This window comes from Lycium ferocissimum, unplaced genomic scaffold, assembly GCF_029784015.1.
Source record: "Lycium ferocissimum isolate CSIRO_LF1 unplaced genomic scaffold, AGI_CSIRO_Lferr_CH_V1 ctg1348, whole genome shotgun sequence".
NCBI classification, from domain to species: domain Eukaryota; kingdom Viridiplantae; phylum Streptophyta; class Magnoliopsida; order Solanales; family Solanaceae; genus Lycium; species Lycium ferocissimum.
Genome location: NW_026714897.1, coordinates 1 through 9253, shown reverse-complemented (window position 1 = coordinate 9253; position 9253 = coordinate 1). Strand labels below are relative to the sequence as shown.

Below are 9253 nucleotides of genomic sequence, written 5' to 3'. Positions count from 1 at the left end.
AGACTTCCTCGGTTTGAGAGAAATGGGCCTAGCGGGTAATTTAAAGTACGGAAAAGGGCCAAAATTACTCATCAACTTTGAGAAATAGTTTATTCATAACCTTATATTTTTTAAAAGTAATTATCCTTATCGTTATCTTATGGCCAATTATTATACTTATGTCTAATTGCTGCTATGTGGCATCATCCTAAGCCTTCAAAATTATTTTCCCCTCAAATAATTTTTTACCCACTAAAATAACCCAACCCGATTAGAATTTTTTTTTTTACTGCCAAACTAATACGGACCCAACATTATTTTCCCCTCATCTATTTCCCTTCAAAATTATCTGTTAAATGAATAAACTGGAATAGAGTGGTTAACAAAACAATCTGTTAAATGCTTGTTTTGGTTGTTTGGCTACACATGCTACCAGCATAACTCAAAGATAAATTGCAAAAGATAGGCTGCATTATGTGCGGTAAATGGCTACACAGGGACTGCAGCACCAAATATATATGTTGCCATCAGCAAGTTTCTTTTTCTTTTAATAAGGTAAAACCATCAACAAGTTTCTTAAATGATATAGAAGGTAGAGATGACATAATAATAGAAGAAAAGAGTGGAATAATAGATGAGGGGAAAATAATTTTGAAGGGAAATAAATTAGGGGAAATAATAGATGAGGGGAAAATAATGTTGGGTCCGTATTAGTTTGGCTGGAAAAAAAAAATCGAGTCGGGTTGGGTTATTTTAGTGGGTAAAAATTATTTGAGGGGAAAATAATTTTGAAGGCCTGGGATGATGCCACGTGGCAGCCATTAGACATAAGGGTATAATTGACCCCATAAAGATAACGGTAAGGGTATAGTTGGCCCCAAAGTATAACGAAGGGTATGAATGAACTATTTCTTAAAGTTCAGGGGTAATTTTGGCCCTTTTCCGTTTAAAGTAATATGCCACTCTATAACAGTACCCGCGTATAACAGCATCTCTCTATAATGGTCAAATTTTATTAAATTCAATTTTTTATATTATATTTTACTTTTCTATAACAGCATTTCACCTATAACAGCAATAGCCAATTTTATAACAGTACGCTCTTTATAAAATTACCCCATATAACAGCTATCTTTTTTTTTATAATATAATAATTGACCATCTTTATAAAAATAGAATATCTATGATCACTAATAATAAATGTATAAATATTGACTAAATATTTGATCATTTAATACACTATTTATGACAAAAAAATATCATATGAATATATATATATATATATATATATATATATATATATATATATATTCATTAGTAAACGATTTTTCTTCGTTGTACAAAGTGTGATTAAGTTTAGAATTTGACAATTAAAAATTAAAATTAGATTTTATGCATCTTTTTTACCTATAACAGCGAAGTTTTATTTAAATGTCAATGCTGTTATAAGTGTATACCAGTCATTCTCTATAACAACTGAAAAATTTCGGACCCAACGATACTGTTATAGAGAGGTTTGACTGTATAAGGGTTTTGGAATTAAATTATGGCCTCATAATTAAATTATGGCCTATCATATAAGGTAAACTTTTAGTTATGCCTTAAGGAAAAAATTTGCCTTATGAGACAGACTTTTAGTTATGTCTTAAAAAAAAGTTCTATCTTATGAGGCAGATTTTTAGTTATGCCTTAAGGCAAAGTCTGTCCCATAAGGCATAACTTTTCCCTAAGGCATACACTTAGTTATGCCTTAAAGAAAATTTCTGCCTTATGGGTAGACTTTTAATTATGCCTTAAGACAAAGTTTGCCCTATAAGGCATAACTTTTCCTTAAGGCATAGACTTTACCTTATAAAGCAAAATCTATGCCTTAAGGAAAAATTATGCCTTATGGAGCAGACTTTTAGTTATGCCTTGATACAAGAACTGATACGCGGAAAACAATAACAGAAACTAAAACAATAATAAAATGAAAAGAAAAGGATAAATAAATTGACACAAAAGAAGACACAATTTGGCAACCAAAGTTTTAGATTAAGTAAGACCTCCAAATTACATACAACTAAGCACCTAATCTCTTAGGATGACTCAAGGGAATTGAATTCCCAAGCAACCAATCCTCTCAACAACAAGAATCAACGAGAGCTTATTCCATAAGCCTCTTATAAGTTTCTCTCTCTAGAGACAACACTCGACACTCAATTTTCATAATTCATCAAAAGCCTCAAATGAAATAAAAGACTAACTATTTATACTAAAACATTAAGGAAGACAACTACACTATTACATAACTACCCTTAATGAAATAAGGGCCCCGTTTGACTAACCTTCCTTTGGAGAAGAAAGTCTTTGAATTTATGAAGTGGCCTCTTTTGCAAGCATAGCCTTTCTTTACTCATTTGGCCACTTCGATGCTCATCTATCTCCAATCCGTCCTCCCATGCTATCATCTATCATTACAAGCAAGTTGATCAACATAAATTCCAACACTAGCTGGTAGTATGTCAAGCTCACAAGATTGTCTAACATGATCACCACATGACAATGTACTACCATTCAACTCACACGTGTCAACACTAGGTGGACACAAATTGATCCTACAAGAAGAGTCAATTTGGTCATCAAAAGGATCAACTAGTGTATGAGCACACTTAGCAATTGATAACACACTATCACTTAAATCACAAGTGTCAACACTAGGTGGACATAAATCGACCTTACAAGAAGAATCAATTCGATCATCAATAGGATCAACTAGTGTAGGGATACTTTCAATAATGACATTATTAATACATGGCAAAGAATCATTAAGCTCAATGCAAGGCAAACGTTCTCATACTCGAATTGACATCAAAATCACTTAAAGAAGTAAGAGTATTAGGATAAGTTATTTTACCTTCATGTTCATGTAAGGGGTCTTCTTTGCCTTGAGCTACCAATGGTAAGTTCATTCGACCAATGGAAGAGATGGTCTTGGCCTCCGTTCTTGCCTTCAAGCATGGGTTTTCCTCAAAAGAGATAACCTTCAACGACTCGTTTTCACTTATATGTGACTCGGGATAGAAGGCCTTCCAGTTCCTTTTCAATGTTGCCCAAATCTCACTTGGAGTTTCCATAGATGAAGGTATACGTTGAATTTGTGGCATTCCACAAGAGGCACTTTGCTTCCTCTCTTTCGGCTTCTTCTTTTGGAAAGTGGTTTTGCTCCTATATCCCTTTTCATGTGGTCCGGGATAATGGCCTCTTAAGCTCTCTTTCATTGCATCCCAAGTATTAAATGGATCTCCCATCTTGTATGCCCAATAGTGTGCAAGCTTCTTCCCAAAAGTCCCAATAGCCAATTCATCTTCTTTCCCTGGGAATAATGGTAACTAGCAAAGATTTCATCTATCATAAACTCCCATTTCTCATATTCTTCTCCACTAGCTTCCATTGTTAAGATAGGCCATTCAACATTATTTTCTTGCACCTTTTCAGTTAGAGTATTTCTAGTAGGTATATGTGGAAAGAGAAGTTTCCCCCTTTTATCCACTACATACCGATGCCAATCTTGCTCATACGAAATCCCATGTACTTTAAACCAAGCAAACCCTAAACACAAGTCACATGTATCCATAGAAAGCACTTCACACCATATTTCCTCTTGATAATCCCCAAAAGAGAAGAATATCTTCATCATCTTGCCAACCCAATATCCCATTGGGTCTTGGTAAGGGTATCTTTTTCTAACACAAGACAATCCTAGCCATTCAACCGCTCGAGGAGTAATGTAAATGTTACATCTCGAGTTTTCGTGCGTTGTCGTATCGTAAGGTTTCTAACATGGTAAGAAGGTATTTTTTTGAGGTAGTTAAATAGTATGATAGTCGTACGTTAAGTTTTGAAGTCAAATGAGTTGTGATATGGAAGTCGACAAAGGTCGTCGCAAGTTACGTTTGTAAATTTCACTGAAATTTGGGTCAGATGCGAAAGAGTTTTTCTCTCAATATACTTGGAGTTATGGGGTGATCCACCTATAAAATCTAAGGTCTACGAGTCTAGTTTACAGCGCATTTAACCGTTTGTCGATACGACATCCGAGTAGAGATAAATTCGCATTTCCGTGCAAGGGGTGCAAGCGCACGGAGCAGTGGGCCCAACTTAAGTGATATAAATAGAGGCCCCAACGTTTTAGGCCCTCATTTTCATCAATATTAAACCCTAGAACAGCCCTTATACTCTCCCAAATTTATTCTCCATCAATCACAACTAAGTTCAAAGGCAAATCAAGTGATTACAACATAAGGAATCACATGATAATCATAGAATCGTAGATTTCTCGTTGTTTCGATTTTCGAAAGAAAGCTTCATCTTGGAATAACTTAAGTTGCAAAGTATTATTCAACTTTTGAGGTATGATTTAACCTTCTCTTCATCTTTTTGAGCCTTACAAGTAATTAAACCTAGAAATTAGGTAGAAACCCCCATAGAATAAGCTTTTGCAATTCTTATGAACTCTTATGGAATTGGCTTGATTGTTGGGCTGTTTTATATAGTTTTAACATGTTGCTTGGAGTTATGGTGGTATGGATAGGATTGTATTGATGAGGGGGAGTAGGAAAGTAAAATTTTGTAGCATTTTGCGGGAAAATTGAGCTACAAAAGAGCCTACGAACTTATGCCCGCGAGTTGCTTGCTTAAATGTCTAAGTGAAGACTTTCATGAGCTATGAGTTTGATTTGATCTTGAATAGTTCGTTTTGTGTAGGTAGTCATTCATAAGGTATTCAAGGACCCGGAAGACGCAAATAGCTCTATCAACGAGGTATGTAGGGTCCTTCTTTATATCTTTCGGCATGACTGGAACTCGAAGGAATGTTTATTGGATTGTTTCATCGAATTCGAACCGCTCCACTTCAAATTGATAAATATTATTAAATTTGCCCTTTTCTCAAGAATGACTCACATCGAAGAAGATATAAGTATTCTCATCCTTCCTTGTTCGTTGCTCAAAGAGAATTAAAATTATTTTGTTCGTTCTTTTTCCGACGTTCATGTTGATCATGGTTACTGATAGCTTGAACATGATGTCTACTTCAAACAAATCTGTATTACGTAACTTTCATGTTTCTTGTGTTGGTTGTCTCATAGTTGGAAACCAAAGGACGTAGGGACAATAACGATAGTCGAAGGATAACGACGATAGGTCACTTCGACTCTTGTCATGATATCTCTTCTGAGGTTGGTCTTGCATTGCACTTATATATATATGTGTGTTTATTTTCATTACCGAGCCGCGCTATAGTCGGCCGGGTAGACACTTATATGTGCACCTAGACATGTTTCTTCTTTACCGAGCCGTCTTTGTGGCGGCGGGTAGGCACGTAGGCTGTGCGTGCCACGCGATCGGTTGGGCAGAGATGATGTTATGATGATGAGCTCACCCCACAGAGGGATTTATTATTGTTATATGATATGATATATGCCTCCACAGTGAGGAATGATTTTACGAGCACACATTTACATTTATGTTGTGGTTATGGTCGCCCTCAGTGGCTTTAAACAGAGTTTCAGGTTGTTTGTAAATCTCTTCTCATATTATTTACATTATTTGTGCTTGTGCTTACCGCCCTACATATTCAGTACATATTTCGTACTGACGCCTTTTGTGCGCTGTGTTCATGCCCACAGGTGCTGATAGACAGGCCGGCGTGCCTCCGCAGTAAGACACTGAGATCAGCGATTGAGTGTCACACTCCACTCCTTCGGAGTTGCTGGTTGTGAGTCTATAGGTACAGATGCATATGTATATGTATAGTTTTGGGGTATGTCGGGGCCCTATCCCGATCTGTTGATATTGTGTTGCTCTTTTAGAGGCTTGCAGACCAGTTGTCAGTGTATATATGTTTTGCATGGCCTTGTCGGCCCCCTGTACAGTTGGCATGACTATATAGTCTTGTTGGCCTTAGCTATGTATATATATATATATAGGTTGTTGTTGGGTTCTTCTGCGTGCAGGATTATACATTTGGTTCTTGTTAGTGTCATATTGCAGCCTTGTTGGCCTACTATTCATATTACATGTCACAGATGCCATGGTTGGTTCGCTCGGGCCTTCGGGTGCCGAGTGCCGGCCACACTCCCCAAGGTTGGGGTGTGACAGTAACAATCACGAAAGTAATCATCAATTTCAAGGCAAAATCCATCGTGACCAAACAGACTCACCAATATTGATTGGAATCGCTCTTTAAGCTCAATTTTCATCTAAACCTTAGGTGTCACTCTACTCACAACACTTTCAGTAGTTTTAGTTGGGGATGACCTCATATTCATTAGACAAGTACGCTCTTCGATGGGTGAGGGTCTAGAACATCCACCACCACCACTTGCAAATTTAGAACGACTACAAGTGGACTCCTCATGACCTCGAGGCTCATATTCATCATAAGTACTTGATACTTCATTATCCTCGTACTCAATGTCACCACCTCCATCACTAGGCTTATCACAAGAAGAGTAAGAGTTGTACCTCGAAGTACCTTCATAATCATGAACTTCACTATACAAATTGTCACAAGGTTCTTCTACCTCATAATCTTCTTCACATTCACCTTCGAAATAGTAATTCTCTCCTCTAAATTACTCATGGTCATCATTTCCTATATAGCCCTCGTAACCCCCTTCGTCACATTCTTGGTTGTTTCCATAGTCCTTCTCATCATAATCACACTCGTCATCATTATAACAATCAAATTCGTTTTCACATGAATCGGAATCCATAGAGAGGACACTTCAACAAAAATAATCAAACAACGTTAGTAGTAAAGCAAAGCTTACAATCTCGTGTTTACACTCTTTTGTGCTTGGCTAGCACCTCTCAAATGAACTCACACTTTCTTGCCTTTTACCACTCAACTGGATCGATCGATGTTGAATCTTGTTTAGATTCGGTGGGTTGCAAGGTGCACAATATCTACTTGAGGTCGAAATGGATTCTTGTTCAATCAAAGAAAGGACGACTCAATTTAACCTAACGGACTTGAACCAAAGAAGTTTCAACGAGATTAAAATGAGAAAAGAACGAAAAGAATTAGCACGAACGAAAATACGGACACAAGAACTAATTAACTAGTAAGTAAGGACAATTACTTAAATTAATTAGCTAAGAAAAAGAATTATCAATTGCCTATAGAAACTTAGAAACGAAGAAGAGATGAATCTGGTTTGAAGAACAGACTTTCAAGGAAATTTTGGGTAAATGCGGGCAGAACTAGGGGTTGTGGATTTGTATATGAGTTGTTCTTGGCATGAAATACGTCCCTGTAAGTGGCTGAAGAAGGCCTACAGGTGGTTGGACCCGCGTAGGTGGTTTTTTTTTAAGGTACGTAGGTGGCTAGTTTGGTTTACGTGGGTGGGATTTGGGCTGAATTTCAGGTAAATGCAGTGGGATGGGTGCGTGACCGAGGTTTGAAGGTGCGTGGGTGGTTCTTGGCTACGACTTGGTCATGTGGCTGAGAGCGTTTAGGGTTGCATGGGACACGTTGAGGTACGTGGGTGAAACCAAAGAAGGTTTTTATTTGCCTTGGCTTGGACGTGGGTAGGTCACGTAGGTGGGTGCGTGGCCGAGACTTGGCCTACGTGCTGGCCTGCTTTGCTTGCGTGGACGAGCTGCCTATGCGGCTAGCTGCATGGCTGCTCACGTGTGGTCCACGTGGCACACATGGGGGCCACGTGGCACACATAGGGTCCACACGTCCTCTCCTTTTTTAGATATTTGCTTTGATTTTTGGACCCACACAGCTTATTATTTGCCCTTTTTGGGTAGAAAAACACCTTTTGCCCAAAATTTATGGAACAAACACCCCCTTTTACATCACCTTCTTCCTCTTGAAGATATGAACACCCACAAGAACAATTCAAAAACCCAACTACCCTCAAAGCAACTCCAATTTCGCTCAAATTTCGGATCTAAGTTCTGTTTGATGTGGAGAACAAAACTCAATAGGTTTCAACCTCCAATTTCACCTCCTTCAAAAAAATTCACTTTCAAGTTCTTGAAGCTTGAAGTTCCTTTAATGGTGGAAGGATCAAAACAACCCGGATTGACTTGAAACTTTGGATTTAGACTCTAAAAACACTAGAGAACAAGAATCTATTGTCGAAACAACAAAATCAAACAAAACTTTTTTTGGGGTTTTATAGGTATTTTCAATTTTTTTTTGTAGGAATCAAATCACAAGACTAGATTTGCTAGGGCAAACCTATTGGTGGCTTTGATACCAATTGATAAAAGAATGGATACAGGGAAACAATAAGGGAAATGAAAACAACAATAAAATGATAAGAAAAGAAAAGAAAAGGATAAATAGATTGACACAAAAGAAGAGACAATTTGGCAACCAGAGTTTTAGATTAACTAAGACCTCCAAATTGCATACAACTAAGCACCTAATCTTTTAGGATGACTCAAGGGAATTGAATTCCCAAGCAACCAATCCTCTCAACAACAAGAATCAACAAGAGCTTATTTCATAAGCCTCTCATAAGTTTCTCTCTCTAGAGATAACACTCAACACTCAATTTTAATAATTCATCAAAAGCCTCAAATGAAATAAAAGACTACCTATTTATACTAAAACATTAAGGAAGACAACTACACTATTACATAACTATCCTTAATGAAATAAGAGCCTTATTTGTCTAGTCTTCCTTTGGAGCAGAAAGTCTTGGAATTTATGAAGTGGCCTCTTTTGCAAGCATAACCTTCTTTACTCATTTGGCCACTTCGATGAACATCCATCTCCAATCCATCCTCCGATGCTATCATCCAACTTGGAAGCCCCGGGATGGTTCTCAAAAGGTCCTTGAGGCAACTCGACTTGCATCATGCCTTAAGGGAAAGTCTACCCCATAAGGCATAACTAAAAGTTTGTCTTTTAAGGGAAAGTTCTGCCCTCTCCGCTAGACTTTGAGTTATGCCTTAAAGCAAAGTCTGCCGCATAAAGCAGAACTTTTTGCAAAGCCTTGCCTTGCAATTTTATTTTTATTTTTTTGACTAAGCAGGGGTTCTGTTATATCCCGTATTTTTGTACGTCGGGATATTTTAAGCTAATCGCGACAAGTTAAGGACAAGACTATTTTGGGATCCAAGGTAGAGACTTTTAACCTCCGATTTTGTTGTAATGCACAAGTTGCTTATAAATTTTATTTGGTATAGAATTATTATTGGAGATTAGGGATTAATTAACCATGATTAGATTATTAAAGTGGGATTAAGACTTAATCATTTCATTAAT

At 37.4% G+C, this 9253-nt stretch overlaps 1 long non-coding RNA gene across 1 annotated transcript; it reads left to right on the top strand.

The window, feature by feature from the left end:
* Window positions 1-4185: 4185 nt before the first annotated feature.
* Window positions 4186-6110, top strand: LOC132042119 (uncharacterized). The gene is made up of 3 exons (XR_009411366.1): window positions 4186-4371; window positions 4726-4782; window positions 5649-6110. It is a non-coding gene; the product is annotated as an uncharacterized LOC132042119 (long non-coding RNA).
* Window positions 6111-9253: the final 3143 nt, after the last annotated feature.